At 38.6% G+C, this 15635-nt stretch overlaps 12 non-coding genes across 12 annotated transcripts; all 12 read right to left on the bottom strand.

The window, feature by feature from the left end:
• Nucleotides 1-80: 80 nt before the first annotated feature.
• Nucleotides 81-161, bottom strand: dre-mir-430b-11 (microRNA 430b-11). The gene has a single exon (NR_034262.1). It is a non-coding gene; the product is annotated as a microRNA 430b-11 (primary transcript).
• A 1682-nt stretch (nucleotides 162-1843) lies between these two features.
• dre-mir-430b-12 (microRNA 430b-12) lies at nucleotides 1844-1924 on the bottom strand. The gene has a single exon (NR_034263.1). It is a non-coding gene; the product is annotated as a microRNA 430b-12 (primary transcript).
• A 2597-nt stretch (nucleotides 1925-4521) lies between these two features.
• Nucleotides 4522-4603, bottom strand: dre-mir-430a-16 (microRNA 430a-16). Its single transcript, NR_034245.1, has one exon. It is a non-coding gene; the product is annotated as a microRNA 430a-16 (primary transcript).
• A 125-nt stretch (nucleotides 4604-4728) lies between these two features.
• dre-mir-430b-13 (microRNA 430b-13) lies at nucleotides 4729-4809 on the bottom strand. The gene has a single exon (NR_034264.1). It is a non-coding gene; the product is annotated as a microRNA 430b-13 (primary transcript).
• Nucleotides 4810-6341: 1532 nt separating this feature from the next.
• dre-mir-430a-10 (microRNA 430a-10) lies at nucleotides 6342-6423 on the bottom strand. The gene has a single exon (NR_034239.1). It is a non-coding gene; the product is annotated as a microRNA 430a-10 (primary transcript).
• A 1659-nt stretch (nucleotides 6424-8082) lies between these two features.
• On the bottom strand, nucleotides 8083-8164 carry dre-mir-430a-5 (microRNA 430a-5). The gene has a single exon (NR_034234.2). It is a non-coding gene; the product is annotated as a microRNA 430a-5 (primary transcript).
• A 650-nt stretch (nucleotides 8165-8814) lies between these two features.
• On the bottom strand, nucleotides 8815-8895 carry dre-mir-430b-14 (microRNA 430b-14). Its single transcript, NR_034265.1, has one exon. It is a non-coding gene; the product is annotated as a microRNA 430b-14 (primary transcript).
• Nucleotides 8896-12758: 3863 nt separating this feature from the next.
• dre-mir-430a-8 (microRNA 430a-8) lies at nucleotides 12759-12840 on the bottom strand. The gene has a single exon (NR_039283.1). It is a non-coding gene; the product is annotated as a microRNA 430a-8 (primary transcript).
• A 650-nt stretch (nucleotides 12841-13490) lies between these two features.
• Nucleotides 13491-13571, bottom strand: mir430b-15 (microRNA 430b-15). The gene has a single exon (NR_034266.1). It is a non-coding gene; the product is annotated as a microRNA 430b-15 (primary transcript).
• Nucleotides 13572-14080: 509 nt separating this feature from the next.
• dre-mir-430b-4 (microRNA 430b-4) lies at nucleotides 14081-14161 on the bottom strand. The gene has a single exon (NR_034256.1). It is a non-coding gene; the product is annotated as a microRNA 430b-4 (primary transcript).
• A 184-nt stretch (nucleotides 14162-14345) lies between these two features.
• On the bottom strand, nucleotides 14346-14418 carry dre-mir-430c-15 (microRNA 430c-15). Its single transcript, NR_034224.2, has one exon. It is a non-coding gene; the product is annotated as a microRNA 430c-15 (primary transcript).
• Nucleotides 14419-15482: 1064 nt separating this feature from the next.
• Nucleotides 15483-15555, bottom strand: dre-mir-430c-13 (microRNA 430c-13). The gene has a single exon (NR_034222.2). It is a non-coding gene; the product is annotated as a microRNA 430c-13 (primary transcript).
• Between the last annotated feature and the right edge of the window lie 80 nt (nucleotides 15556-15635).

Raw genomic sequence — 15635 nt, 5'->3', positions numbered from 1 at the left:
AAAGGAAAATCCAGGATTTAAAATTGGATAGAAGAGGAGTACAAATGGAACAGAATCTTTGTGGGCAGAGGTGACTAAGTCAGCAAACATCTACCCCAACTTGATAGCACTTTCTACTTTGCTTAAAAGAAAGATGCTAAAGTTAGAGTTGATGTCAACTGCTTTTCTATCACAAGGGCAAAGAAATTAAAAATGAGGAAGATGCAAAGGAGTGTCCCCATGTTACTCCAACTTGTTGGAATATCAAGACGAGAAGATGTAAAATTAGCAAAGAACAAAAAGGTAATAGTAAACAATGCAATTCCTTACAAAATGGGTTCAGTCTTGCTTGTTGTTCTTGTCCTTATTAAAACTACCCCAAAGAGAAGCACTTATGAACAAAGGACAAATCAATGCTCCTGTTTGAAGTGATCTTAATGTGCTTTAGATTGAAATTTAATAAGCAAGGCATGCAGATGCCACTCTGAATTCCAAAAGACAACATTCTCTTGTAGCACAGGTCACTTGAAACTACCCCAACAAATAGCACTTACCAATTACAGCATCCAAGTCAGTGCCTTTGTGAGGGTACCGATAGTGACAATAGTAGCAGATTAAAACCTTGTCCGTTCATAGTCTTTAGCAGCAAGAGAAATCATTGGCAGGCAGTGCCACACGCATCTTGTTGTCTGCTGTTAGAAAGAGCAGATATGAGACATGTATTTTGCCAGGACCCATTATAAGGGTGCACTTGCCTTATGGTTTTGCCACAGTCGTTAACACTCAGCCTTTCTTGAACGCTAATCAAGTTTTGATTGCTGGCTGAAAGTCTTCAGAACAACTCTGCATTGTTGAAAGTGATGGGATTTTTCACACATTTGAATTGACTTGATGCAAATGCATCTAGGCCTTATGTGTCCTGCAGCAGGAAGGAATTAGGAGACCATTTGACAAGCTATACCAATTCCAGGTGCAAAAGCAGTAAACAACGGGAGCACTCTCATGCAAACTTACACCCTCTAGTGTTTACATTGTGTATGCTGCTGTTTGGATGCAAGTGGTAGAAGTGCATGATGGACAAAACCATAATATAAAAATAAAAACAGGGACAACACTGGCCAAATGAGAAACAGTTATTCTAAAACAGAATTACGATTGCTTCTCTTTCCACACATTACTAGGTTGCAATTAAAAACTGAATAGAATAGGACTACAAAAAGAACAGAATCTTGGTGGGCAGAGGTGACTAAGTCAACAAACATCTACCCCAACTTGATAGCACTTTCTACTTTGCTTAAAAGAAAGATGCTAAAGTTAGAGTTGACCTCAACTGGTTTCTATCAATTAAAAATGAGGCAGATGCAAAGGAGTGTCCCCATGTTACTCCAACTTGTTGGAATATCAAGACGAGAAGATGTAAAATTAGCAAAGAACAAAAAGGTAATAGTAAACAATGCAATTCCATACAAAATGGGTTCAGTCTTGCTTGTTGTTCTTGTCCTTATTAAAACTACCCCAAAGAGAAGCACTTATGAACAAAGGACAAATCAATGCTCCTGTTTGAAGTGATCTTAATGTGCTTTAGATCGAAATTTAATAAGCAAGGCATGCAGATGCCACTCTGAATTCCAAAAGACAACACTCTCTTGTAGCACAGGTCACTTGAAACTACCCCAACAAATAGCACTTACCAAATACAGCATCAAAGTCAGTGCTTTTGTGAGGGTACCGATAGAGACAATGGTGGCAGACTAAAATCTTGTCTGTTTAAAGTCTTCACCAACAAAGGAAAATCCAGGATTTAAAATTGGATAGAAGAGGAGTACAAATGGAAAGGAATCTTGGTGGGCAGAGGTGACTAAGTCAGCAAACATCTACCCCAACTTGATAGCACTTTCTACTTTGCTTAAAAGAAAGATGCTAAAGTTAGAGTTGATGTCAACTGGTTTTCTATCACAAGGGCAAAGAAATTAAAAATGAGGAAGATGCAAAGGAGTGTCCCCATGTTACTCCAACTTGTTGGAATATCAAGACGAGAAGATGTAAAATTAGCAAAGAACAAAAAGGTAATAGTAAACAATGCAATTCCATACAAAATGGGTTCAGTCTTGCTTGTTGTTCTTGTCCTTATTAAAACTACCCCAAAGAGAAGCACTTATGAACAAAGGACAAATCAATGCTCCTGTTTGAAGTGATCTTAATGTGCTTTAGATTGAAATTCAATAAGCAAGGCATGCAGATGCCACTCTGAATTCCAAAAGACAACATTCTCTTGTAGCACAGGTCACTTGAAACTACCCCAACAAATAGCACTTACCAATTACAGCATCCAAGTCAGTGCCTTTGTGAGGGTACCGATAGTGACAATAGTAGCAGATTAAAACCTTGTCCGTTCATAGTCTTTAGCAGCAAGAGAAATCATTGGCAGGCAGTGCCACACGCATCTTGTTGTCTGCTGTTAGAAAGAGCAGATATGAGACATGTACTTTGCCAGGACCCATTATAAGGGTGCACTTGCCTTATGGTTTTGCCACAGTCGTTAACACTCAGCCTTTCTTGAACGCTAATCAAGTTTTGATTGCTGGCTGAAAGTCTTCAGAACAACTCTGCATTGTTGAAAGTGATGGGATTTTTCACACATTTGAATTGACTTGATGCAAATGCATCTAGGCTTTATGTGTCCTGCAGCAGGAAGGAATTAGGAGACCATTTGACAAGCTATACCAATTCCAGGTGCAAAACCAGTAAACAACGGGAGCACTCTCATGCAAACTCACACCCTCTAGTGTTTACTGTGTGTATGCTGCTGTTTGGATGCAAGTGGTAGAGTGCATGATGGACAAAACCATAATATAAAAATAAAAACAGGGACAACACTGGCCAAATGAGAAACAGTTATTCTAAAACAGAATTACGATTGCCTCTCTTTCCAAACATTACTAGGTTGCAATTAAAAATTGAATAGAATAGGAGTACAAAAAGAACAGAATCTTGGTGGGCAGAGGTGACTAAGGCCCCGTTTACACTAGTGCGTATTAGTTTTAAAACGGCGTTTTAGAATGAAAACGATCCGCGTCCACACTCGCGTTTTACCCAGCGTTTCTGAACTGCTCTCCGTCCACACCAAAACGCTGAAAACGCACATCACGTGACCACACACACACACTTTGGCAATCGCTGGAGCCCATCTACCCAGATGAGAGCTCTGCTAGTCGGACTTCTCATCAAGCATCTCCCGCTGGATCTAATCTCACTATATTTATTAAACGTGATATTTCATTCATCTTGTTGTCTTTATCTAACGACATATTCCCTGACTTTGGTCATTGGAATCTATTACTTGTTCTCAGGTAACGTGTTTTGGCTGAGCGCAAAGATAAGTTAATAATTAATGTAAGCACGTAGCCTACATTCTGTATATTGACTGATCGCTTGCCTTTATTTCCTATAATGTATAAACCTATTGTATGTTATACTTTTATAATGGCCATTATCGATTATTAAAACTGATATTCAGCAAAGAGAGGGTGTGTTTCGTATTTTCACTGAAATTGAAAGGAGGCAGTTGTTATCGGCTCCGTTTTGTTATAAATATGCACACAGTGAAGATGACGCTCATGCAGCACGACGCCTCAACATTTCTGCTGTCTGTTTAGTTGTTAATATTAAAATAAAAATAGGCAGTTCCTTATATCAAGTTTACATTTTATTGTTGAGAAAGTGAAACAACGTAGCCAAGGTGATGTGAATGAAGTTATAAAGTACACTGTTCCCTGTGAAGATTGACGCGTGTCCTCTGTATGTTTTCCATATCAAACTGAGAAGAAGAGATGCAGCCTTGATCAAACTTGCGAAGTCTGAACTTACACGGAGAAGATTCAGGACTGAACTGTGTTAGGCTACTTAATATTGAGGAAAAGCCCCAATCAGAGAGGCGAATGTCTGCAGCCCCGCCTCCGTTTTCAGAAGTCTCCGTCTTTCCCTATCCACACTGAGACGGAGCTGCAGCGTTTTAGAATGAAAACGGCCTCTCCAGCGTTTTCGAAACGCTCCGTTTTCGGCGCTCGAGAACTCCGGCGTAGTGTGGACGGATGGCGTAACCGTAGCAAAACTTATGCGTTTTCAAACTAAAACGCATTAGTGTAAACGGGGCCTAAGTCAGTAAACATCTACCCCAACTTGATAGCACTTTCTACTATGCTTAAAAGAAAGATGCTAAAGTTAGAGTTGACCTCAACTGGTTTCTATCAAATAAAAATGAGGCAGATGCAAAGGAGTTTCCCCATGTTACTCCAACGTAATGGAATATCAAGACGAGAAGATGTAAAATTAGCAAAAAACAAAAAGGTAATAGTAAGCAATGCAATTCCATACAAAATGGGTTCAGTCTTGCTTGTTGTTCTTGTCCTTATTAAAACTAGCCCAAAGAGAAGCACTTATGAACAAAGGACAAATCAATGCTCCTGTTTGAAGTGATCTTAATGTGTTTTAGATGCAGATGTCACTGTAAATTCCAAAAGACAACACTCTCTTGTAGCACATGTCACTTAAAACTACCCCAACAAATAGCACTTACCAAATACAGCATCAAAGTCAGTGCTTTTGTGAGGGTACCGATAGAGACAATGGTGGCAGACTAAATTCTTGTCTGTTTAAAGTCTTCACCAACAAAGGAAAATCCAGGATTTAAAATTGGATAGAAGAGGAGTACAAATGGAACAGAATCGTGGTGGACAGAGGTGACTAAGTCAGCAAACATCTACCCCAACTTGATAGCACTTTCTACTTTGCTTAAAAGAAAGATGCTAAAGTTAGAGTTGATGTCAACTGGTTTTCTATCACAAGGGCAAAGAAATTAAAAATGAGGAAGATGCAAAGGAGTGTCCCCATGTTACTCCAACTTGTTGGAATATCAAGACGAGAAGATGTAAAATTAGCAAACAACAAAAAGGTAATAGTAAACAATGCAATTCCATACAAAATGGGTTCAGTCTTGCTTGTTGTTCTTGTCCTTATTAAAACTACCCCAAAGAGAAGCACTTATGAACAAAGGACAAATCAATGCTCCTGTTTGAAGTGATCTTAATGTGTTTTAGATGCAGATGTCACTGTAAATTCCAAAAGACAACACTCTCTTGTAGCACAGGTCACTTGAAACTACCCCAACAAATAGCACTTACCAAATACAGCATCAAAGTCAGTGCTTTTGTGAGGGTACTGATAGAGACAATGGTGGCAGACTAAAATCTTGTCAGTTTAAAGTCTTCACCAGCAAAGGAAAATCCAGGATTTAAAATTGGATAGAAGAGGAGTACAAATGGAACAGAATCATGGTGGACAGAGGTGACTTAGTCAGCAAACATCTACCCCAACTTGATAGCACTTTCTACTTTGCTTAAAAGAAAGATGCTAAAGTTAGAGTTGACCTCAACTGGTTTCTATCAATTAAAAATGAGGCAGATGCAAAGGAGTTTCCCCATGTTACTCCAACGTGTTGGAATATCAAGACGAGAAGATGTAAAATTAGCAAAAAACAAAAAGGTAATAGTAAGCAATGCAATTCCATACAAAATGGGTTCAGTCTTGCTTGTTGTTCTTGTCCTTATTAAAACTACCCCAAAGAGAAGCACTTATGAACAAAGGACAAATCAATGCTCCTGTTTGAAGTGATCTTAATGTGTTTTAGATGCAGATGTCACTGTAAATTCCAAAAGACAACACTCTCTTGTAGCACATGTCACTTGAAACTACCCCAACAAATAGCACTTACCAAATACAGCATCAAAGTCAGTGCTTTTGTGAGGGTACCGATAGAGACAATGGTGGCAGACTAAAATCTTGTCTGTTTAAAGTCTTCACCAACAAAGGAAAATCCAGGATTTGAAATTGGATAGAAGAGGAGTACAAATGGAACAGAATCATGGTGGACAGAGGTGACTTAGTCAGCAAACATCTACCCCAACTTGATAGCACTTTCTGCTCTGCTTAAAAGAAAGATGCTAAAGTTAGAGTTGATGTCAACTGGTTTTCTATCACAAGGGCAAAGAAATTAAAAATGAGGAAGATGCAAAGGAGTGTCCCCATGTTACTCCAACTTGTTGGAATATCAAGACGAGAAGATGTAAAATTAGCAAAGAACAAAAAGGTAATAGTAAACAATGCAATTCCATACAAAATGGGTTCAGTCTTGCTTGTTGTTCTTGTCCTTATTAAAACTACCCCAAAGAGAAGCACTTATGAACAAAGGACAAATCAATGCTCCTGTTTGAAGTGATCTTAATGTGCTTTAGATTGAAATTTAATAAGCAAGGCATGCAGATGCCACTCTGAATTCCAAAAGACAACATTCTCTTGTAGCACAGGTCACTTGAAACTACCCCAACAAATAGCACTTACCAATTACAGCATCCAAGTCAGTGCCTTTGTGAGGGTACCGATAGTGACAATAGTAGCAGATTAAAACCTTGTCCGTTCATAGTCTTTAGCAGCAAGAGAAATCATTGGCAGGCAGTGCCACACGCATCTTGTTGTCTGCTGTTAGAAAGAGCAGATATGAGACATGTATTTTGCCAGGACCCATTATAAGGGTGCACTTGCCTTATGGTTTTGCCACAGTCGTTAACACTCAGCCTTTCTTGAACGCTAATCAAGTTTTGATTGCTGGCTGAAAGTCTTCAGAACAACTCTGCATTGTTGAAAGTGATGGGATTTTTCACACATTTGAATTGACTTGATGCAAATGCATCTAGGCCTTATGTGTCCTGCAGCAGGAAGGAATTAGGAGACCATTTGACAAGCTATACCAATTCTAGGTGCAAAAGCAGTAAACAACGGGAGCACTCTCATGCAAACTTACACCCTCTAGTGTTTACAGTGTGTATGCTGCTGTTTGGATGCAAGTGGTAGAAGTGCATGATGGACAAAACCATAATATAAAAATAAAAACAGGGACAACACTGGCCAAATGAGAAACAGTTATTCTAAAACAGAATTACGATTGCTTCTCATTCCACACATTACTAGGTTGCAATTAAAAACTGAATAGAATAGGACTACAAAAAGAACAGAATCTTGGTGGGCAGAGGTGACTAAGTCAGCAAACATCTACCCCAACTTGATAGCACTTTCTACTTTGCTTAAAAGAAAGATGCTAAAGTTAGAGTTGACCTCAACTGGTTTCTATCAATTAAAAATGAGGCAGATGCAAAGGAGTGTCCCCATGTTACTCCAACTTGTTGGAATATCAAGACGAGAAGATGTAAAATTAGCAAAGAACAAAAAGGTAATAGTAAACAATGCAATTCCATACAAAATGGGTTCAGTCTTGCTTGTTGTTCTTGTCCTTATTAAAACTACCCCAAAGAGAAGCACTTATGAACAAAGGACAAATCAATGCTCCTGTTTGAAGTGATCTTAATGTGTTTTAGATGCAGATGTCACTGTAAATTCCAAAAGACAACACTCTCTTGTAGCACATGTCACTTGAAACTACCCCAACAAATAGCACTTACCAAATACAGCATCAAAGTCAGTGCTTTTGTGAGGGTACCGATAGAGACAATGGTGGCAGACTAAAATCTTGTCTGTTTAAAGTCTTCACCAACAAAGGAAAATCCAGGATTTAAAATTGGATAGAAGAGGAGTACAAATGGAACAGAATCGTGGTGGACAGAGGTGACTAAGTCAGCAAACATCTACCCCAACTTGACAGCACTTTCTACTTTGCTTAAAAGAAAGATGCTAAAGTTAGAGTTGATGTCAACTGGTTTTCTATCACAAGGGCAAAGAAATTAAAAATGAGGAAGATGCAAAGGAGTGTCCCCATGTTACTCCAACTTGTTGGAATATCAAGACGAGAAGATGTAAAATTAGCAAAGAACAAAAAGGTAATAGTAAACAATGCAATTCCATACAAAATGGGTTCAGTCTTGCTTGTTGTTCTTGTCCTTATTAAAACTACCCCAAAGAGAAGCACTTATGAACAAAGGACAAATCAATGCTCCTGTTTGAAGTGATCTTAATGTGCTTTAGATTGAAATTTAATAAGCAAGGCATGCAGATGCCACTCTGAATTCCAAAAGACAACATTCTCTTGTAGCACAGGTCACTTGAAACTACCCCAACAAATAGCACTTACCAATTACAGCATCCAAGTCAGTGCCTTTGTGAGGGTACCGATAGTGACAATAGTAGCAGATTAAAACCTTGTCCGTTCATAGTCTTTAGCAGCAAGAGAAATCATTGGCAGGCAGTGCCACACGCATCTTGTTGTCTGCTGTTAGAAAGAGCAGATATGAGACATGTACTTTGCCAGGACCCATTATAAGGGTGCACTTGCCTTATGGTTTTGCCACAGTCGTTAACACTCAGCCTTTCTTGAACGCTAATCAAGTTTTGATTGCTGGCTGAAAGTCTTCAGAACAACTCTGCATTGTTGAAAGTGATGGGATTTTTCACACATTTGAATTGACTTGATGCAAATGCATCTAGGCTTTATGTGTCCTGCAGCAGGAAGGAATTAGGAGACCATTTGACAAGCTATACCAATTCCAGGTGCAAAACCAGTAAACAACGGGAGCACTCTCATGCAAACTCACACCCTCTAGTGTTTACTGTGTGTATGCTGCTGTTTGGATGCAAGTGGTAGAAGTGCATGATGGACAAAACCATAATATAAAAATAAAAACAGGGACAACACTGGCCAAATGAGAAACAGTTATTCTAAAACAGAATTACGATTGCCTCTCTTTCCAAACATTACTAGGTTGCAATTAAAAATTGAATAGAATAGGACTACAAAAAGAACAGAATCTTGGTGGGCAGAGGTGACTAAGTCAGCAAACATCTACCCCAACTTGATAGCACTTTCTACTTTGCTTAAAAGAAAGATGCTAAAGTTAGAGTTGATGTCAACTGGTTTCTATCAATTAAAAATGAGGCAGATGCAAAGGAGTTTCCCCATGTTACTCCAACGTGTTGGAATATCAAGACGAGAAGATGTAAAATTAGCAAAAAACAAAAAGGTTATAGTAAGCAATGCAATTCCATACAAAATGGGTTCAGTCTTGCTTGTTGTTCTTGTCCTTATTAAAACTACCCCAAAGAGAAGCACTTATGAACAAAGGACAAATCAATGCTCCTGTTTGAAGTGATCTTAATGTGTTTTAGATGCAGATGTCACTGTAAATTCCAAAAGACAACACTCTCTTGTAGCACATGTCACTTGAAACTACCCCAACAAATAGCACTTACCAAATACAGCATCAAAGTCAGTGCTTTTGTGAGGGTACCGATAGAGACAATGGTGGCAGACTAAATTCTTGTCTGTTTAAAGTCTTCACCAACAAAGGAAAATCCAGGATTTGAAATTGGACAGAAGAGGAGTACAAATGGAACAGAATCATGGTGGACAGAGGTGACTTAGTCAGCAAACATCTACCCCAACTTGATAGCACTTTCTGCTCTGCTTAAAAGAAAGATGCTAAAGTTAGAGTTGATGTCAACTGGTTTTCTATCACAAGGGCAAAGAAATTAAAAATGAGGAAGATGCAAAGGAGTTTCCCCATGTTACTCCAACGTGTTGGAATATCAAGACGAGAAGATGTAAAATTAGCAAAAAACAAAAAGGTAATAGTAAGCAATGCAATTCCATACAAAATGGGTTCAGTCTTGCTTGTTGTTCTTGTCCTTATTAAAACTACCCCAAAGAGAAGCACTTATGAACAAAGGACAAATCAATGCTCCTGTTTGAAGTGATCTTAATGTGCTTTAGATTGAAATTTAATAAGCAAGGCATGCAGATGCCACTCTGAATTCCAAAAGACAACATTCTCTTGTAGCACAGGTCACTTGAAACTACCCCAACAAATAGCACTTACCAATTACAGCATCCAAGTCAGTGCCTTTGTGAGGGTACCGATGGTGACAATAGTAGCAGATTAAAACCTTGTCCGTTCATAGTCTTTAGCAGCAAGAGAAATCATTAACAGGCAGTGCCACACGCATCTTGTTGTCTGCTGTTAGAAAGAGCAGATATGAGACATGTATTTTGCCAGGACCCATTATAAGGGTGCACTTGCCTTATGGTTTTGCCACAGTCGTTAACACTCAGCCTTTCTTGAACGCTAATCAAGTTTTGATTGCTGGCTGAAAGTCTTCAGAACAACTCTGCATTGTTGAAAGTGATGGGATTTTTCACACATTTGAATTGACTTGATGCAAATGCATCTAGGCCTTATGTGTCCTGCAGCAGGAAGGAATTAGGAGACCATTTGACAAGCTATACCAATTCCAGGTGCAAAAGCAGTAAACAACGGGAGCACTCTCATGCAAACTTACACCCTCTAGTGTTTACAGTGTGTATGCTGCTGTTTGGATGCAAGTGGTAGAAGTGCATGATGGACAAAACCATAATATAAAAATAAAAACAGGGACAACACTGGCCAAATGAGAAACAGTTATTCTAAAACAGAATTACGATTGCTTCTCATTCCACACATTACTAGGTTGCAATTAAAAACTGAATAGAATAGGACTACAAAAAGAACAGAATCTTGGTGGGCAGAGGTGACTAAGTCAGCAAACATCTACCCCAACTTGATAGCACTTTCTACTTTGCTTAAAAGAAAGATGCTAAAGTTAGAGTTGACCTCAACTGGTTTCTATCAATTAAAAATGAGGCAGATGCAAAGGAGTGTCCCCATGTTACTCCAACTTGTTGGAATATCAAGACGAGAAGATGTAAAATTAGCAAAGAACAAAAAGGTAATAGTAAACAATGCAATTCCATACAAAATAGGTTCAGTCTTGCTTGTTGTTCTTGTCCTTATTAAAACTACCCCAAAGAGAAGCACTTATGAACAAAGGACAAATCAATGCTCCTGTTTGAAGTGATCTTAATGTGTTTTAGATGCAGATGTCACTGTAAATTCCAAAAGACAACACTCTCTTGTAGCACAGGTCACTTGAAACTACCCCAACAAATAGCACTTACCAAATACAGCATCAAAGTCAGTGCTTTTGTGAGGGTACTGATAGAGACAATGGTGGCAGACTAAAATCTTGTCAGTTTAAAGTCTTCACCAGCAAAGGAAAATCCAGGATTTAAAATTGGATAGAAGAGGAGTACAAATGGAACAGAATCATGGTGGACAGAGGTGACTTAGTCAGCAAACATCTACCCCAACTTGATAGCACTTTCTACTTTGCTTAAAAGAAAGATGCTAAAGTTAGAGTTGACCTCAACTGGTTTCTATCAATTAAAAATGAGGCAGATGCAAAGGAGTTTCCCCATGTTACTCCAACGTGTTGGAATATCAAGACGAGAAGATGTAAAATTAGCAAAAAACAAAAAGGTAATAGTAAGCAATGCAATTCCATACAAAATGGGTTCAGTCTTGCTTGTTGTTCTTGTCCTTATTAAAACTACCCCAAAGAGAAGCACTTATGAACAAAGGACAAATCAATGCTCCTGTTTGAAGTGATCTTAATGTGTTTTAGATGCAGATGTCACTGTAAATTCCAAAAGACAACACTCTCTTGTAGCACATGTCACTTGAAACTACCCCAACAAATAGCACTTACCAAATACAGCATCAAAGTCAGTGCTTTTGTGAGGGTACCGATAGAGACAATGGTGGCAGACTAAATTCTTGTCTGTTTAAAGTCTTTACCAACAAAGGAAAATCCAGGATTTGAAATTGGATAGAAGAGGAGTACAAATGGAACAGAATCATGGTGGACAGAGGTGACTTAGTCAGCAAACATCTACCCCAACTTGATAGCACTTTCTACTTTGCTTAAAAGAAAGATGCTAAAGTTAGAGTTGACCTCAACTGGTTTTCTATCACAAGGGCAAAGAAATTAAAAATGAGGCAGATGCAAAGGAGTGTCCCCATGTTACTCCAACTTGTTGGAATATCAAGACGAGAAGATGTAAAATTAGCAAAGAACAAAAAGGTAATAGTAAACAATGCAATTCCATACAAAATGGGTTCAGTCTTGCTTGTCGTTCTTGTCCTTATTAAAACTACCCCAAAGAGAAGCACTTATGAACAAAGGACAAATCAATGCTCCTGTTTGAAGTGATCTTAATGTGTTTTAGATGCAGATGTCACTGTAAATTCCAAAAGACAACACTCTCTTGTAGCACAGGTCACTTGAAACTACCCCAACAAATAGCACTTACCAAATACAGCATCAAAGTCAGTGCTTTTGTGAGGGTACCGATAGAGACAATGGTGGCAGACTAAAATCTTGTCTGTTTAAAGTCTTCACCAACAAAGGAAAATCCAGGATTTAAAATTGGATAGAAGAGGAGTACAAATGGAACAGAATCGTGGTGGACAGAGGTGACTAAGTCAGCAAACATCTACCCCAACTTGATAGCACTTTCTACTCTGCTTAAAAGAAAGATGCTAAAGTTAGAGTTGACGTCAACTGGTTTTCTATCACAAGGGCAAAGAAATTAAAAATGAGGAAGATGCAAAGGAGTGTCCCCATGTTACTCCAACTTGTTGGAATATCAAGACGAGAAGATGTAAAATTAGCAAAGAACAAAAAGGTAATAGTAAACAATGCAATTCCATACAAAATGGGTTCAGTCTTGCTTGTTGTTCTTGTCCTTATTAAAACTACCCCAAAGAGAAGCACTTATGAACAAAGGACAAATCAATGCTCCTGTTTGAAGTGATCTTAATGTGCTTTAGATTGAAATTTAATAAGCAAGGCATGCAGATGCCACTCTGAATTCCAAAAGACAACATTCTCTTGTAGCACAGGTCACTTGAAACTACCCCAACAAATAGCACTTACCAATTACAGCATCCAAGTCAGTGCCTTTGTGAGGGTACCGATAGTGACAATAGTAGCAGATTAAAACCTTGTCCGTTCATAGTCTTTAGCAGCAAGAGAAATCATTGGCAGGCAGTGCCACACGCATCTTGTTGTCTGCTGTTAGAAAGAGCAGATATGAGACATGTACTTTGCCAGGACCCATTATAAGGGTGCACTTGCCTTATGGTTTTGCCACAGTCGTTAACACTCAGCCTTTCTTGAACGCTAATCAAGTTTTGATTGCTGGCTGAAAGTCTTCAGAACAACTCTGCATTGTTGAAAGTGATGGGATTTTTCACACATTTGAATTGACTTGATGCAAATGCATCTAGGCTTTATGTGTCCTGCAGCAGGAAGGAATTAGGAGACCATTTGACAAGCTATACCAATTCCAGGTGCAAAACCAGTAAACAACGGGAGCACTCTCATGCAAACTCACACCCTCTAGTGTTTACTGTGTGTATGCTGCTGTTTGGATGCAAGTGGTAGAAGTGCATGATGGACAAAACCATAATATAAAAATAAAAACAGGGACAACACTGGCCAAATGAGAAACAGTTATTCTAAAACAGAATTACGATTGCCTCTCTTTCCAAACATTACTAGGTTGCAATTAAAAATTGAATAGAATAGGACTACAAAAAGAACAGAATCTTGGTGGGCAGAGGTGACTAAGTCAGCAAACATCTACCCCAACTTGATAGCACTTTCTACTTTGCTTAAAAGAAAGATGCTAAAGTTAGAGTTGATGTCAACTGGTTTCTATCAATTAAAAATGAGGCAGATGCAAAGGAGTTTCCCCATGTTACTCCAACGTGTTGGAATATCAAGACGAGAAGATGTAAAATTAGCAAAAAACAAAAAGGTTATAGTAAGCAATGCAATTCCATACAAAATGGGTTCAGTCTTGCTTGTTGTTCTTGTCCTTATTAAAACTACCCCAAAGAGAAGCACTTATGAACAAATGACAAATCAATGCTCCTGTTTGAAGTGATCTTAATGTGTTTTAGATGCAGATGTCACTGTAAATTCCAAAAGACAACACTCTCTTGTAGCACATGTCACTTGAAACTACCCCAACAAATAGCACTTACCAAATACAGCATCAAAGTCAGTGCTTTTGTGAGGGTACCGATAGAGACAATGGTGGCAGACTAAATTCTTGTCTGTTTAAAGTCTTCACCAACAAAGGAAAATCCAGGATTTGAAATTGGACAGAAGAGGAGTACAAATGGAACAGAATCATGGTGGACAGAGGTGACTTAGTCAGCAAACATCTACCCCAACTTGATAGCACTTTCTGCTCTGCTTAAAAGAAAGATGCTAAAGTTAGAGTTGATGTCAACTGGTTTTCTATCACAAGGGCAAAGAAATTAAAAATGAGGAAGATGCAAAGGAGTTTCCCCATGTTACTCCAACGTGTTGGAATATCAAGACGAGAAGATGTAAAATTAGCAAAAAACAAAAAGGTAATAGTAAGCAATGCAATTCCATACAAAATGGGTTCAGTCTTGCTTGTTGTTCTTGTCCTTATTAAAACTACCCCAAAGAGAAGCACTTATGAACAAAGGACAAATCAATGCTCCTGTTTGAAGTGATCTTAATGTGCTTTAGATTGAAATTTAATAAGCAAGGCATGCAGATGCCACTCTGAATTCCAAAAGACAACATTCTCTTGTAGCACAGGTCACTTGAAACTACCCCAACAAATAGCACTTACCAATTACAGCATCCAAGTCAGTGCCTTTGTGAGGGTACCGATGGTGACAATAGTAGCAGATTAAAACCTTGTCCGTTCATAGTCTTTAGCAGCAAGAGAAATCATTAACAGGCAGTGCCACACGCATCTTGTTGTCTGCTGTTAGAAAGAGCAGATATGAGACATGTATTTTGCCAGGACCCATTATAAGGGTGCACTTGCCTTATGGTTTTGCCACAGTCGTTAACACTCAGCCTTTCTTGAACGCTAATCAAGTTTTGATTGCTGGCTGAAAGTCTTCAGAACAACTCTGCATTGTTGAAAGTGATGGGATTTTTCACACATTTGAATTGACTTGATGCAAATGCATCTAGGCCTTATGTGTCCTGCAGCAGGAAGGAATTAGGAGACCATTTGACAAGCTATACCAATTCCAGGTGCAAAAGCAGTAAACAACGGGAGCACTCTCATGCAAACTTACACCCTCTAGTGTTTACAGTGTGTATGCTGCTGTTTGGATGCAAGTGGTAGAAGTGCATGATGGACAAAACCATAATATAAAAATAAAAACAGGGACAACACTGGCCAAATGAGAAACAGTTATTCTAAAACAGAATTACGATTGCTTCTCATTCCACACATTACTAGGTTGCAATTAAAAACTGAATAGAATAGGACTACAAAAAGAACAGAATCTTGGTGGGCAGAGGTGACTAAGTCAGCAAACATCTACCCCAACTTGATAGCACTTTCTACTTTGCTTAAAAGAAAGATGCTAAAGTTAGAGTTGACCTCAACTGGTTTCTATCAATTAAAAATGAGGCAGATGCAAAGGAGTGTCCCCATGTTACTCCAACTTGTTGGAATATCAAGACGAGAAGATGTAAAATTAGCAAAGAACAAAAAGGTAATAGTAAACAATGCAATTCCATACAAAATGGGTTCAGTCTTGCTTGTTGTTCTTGTCCTTATTAAAACTACCCCAAAGAGAAGCACTTATGAACAAAGGACAAATCAATGCTCCTGTTTGAAGTGATCTTAATGTGCTTTAGATTGAAATTTAATAAGCAAGGCATGCAGATGCCACTCTGAATTCCAAAAGACAACATTCTCTTGTAGCACA

Source organism: Danio rerio, chromosome 4 (genome assembly GCF_049306965.1).
Source record: "Danio rerio strain Tuebingen ecotype United States chromosome 4, GRCz12tu, whole genome shotgun sequence".
NCBI lineage: Eukaryota > Metazoa > Chordata > Actinopteri > Cypriniformes > Danionidae > Danio > Danio rerio.
The sequence above is the reverse complement of the archived record's forward strand: the minus strand, read 5'-3'. Positions and strand labels throughout refer to the sequence as shown.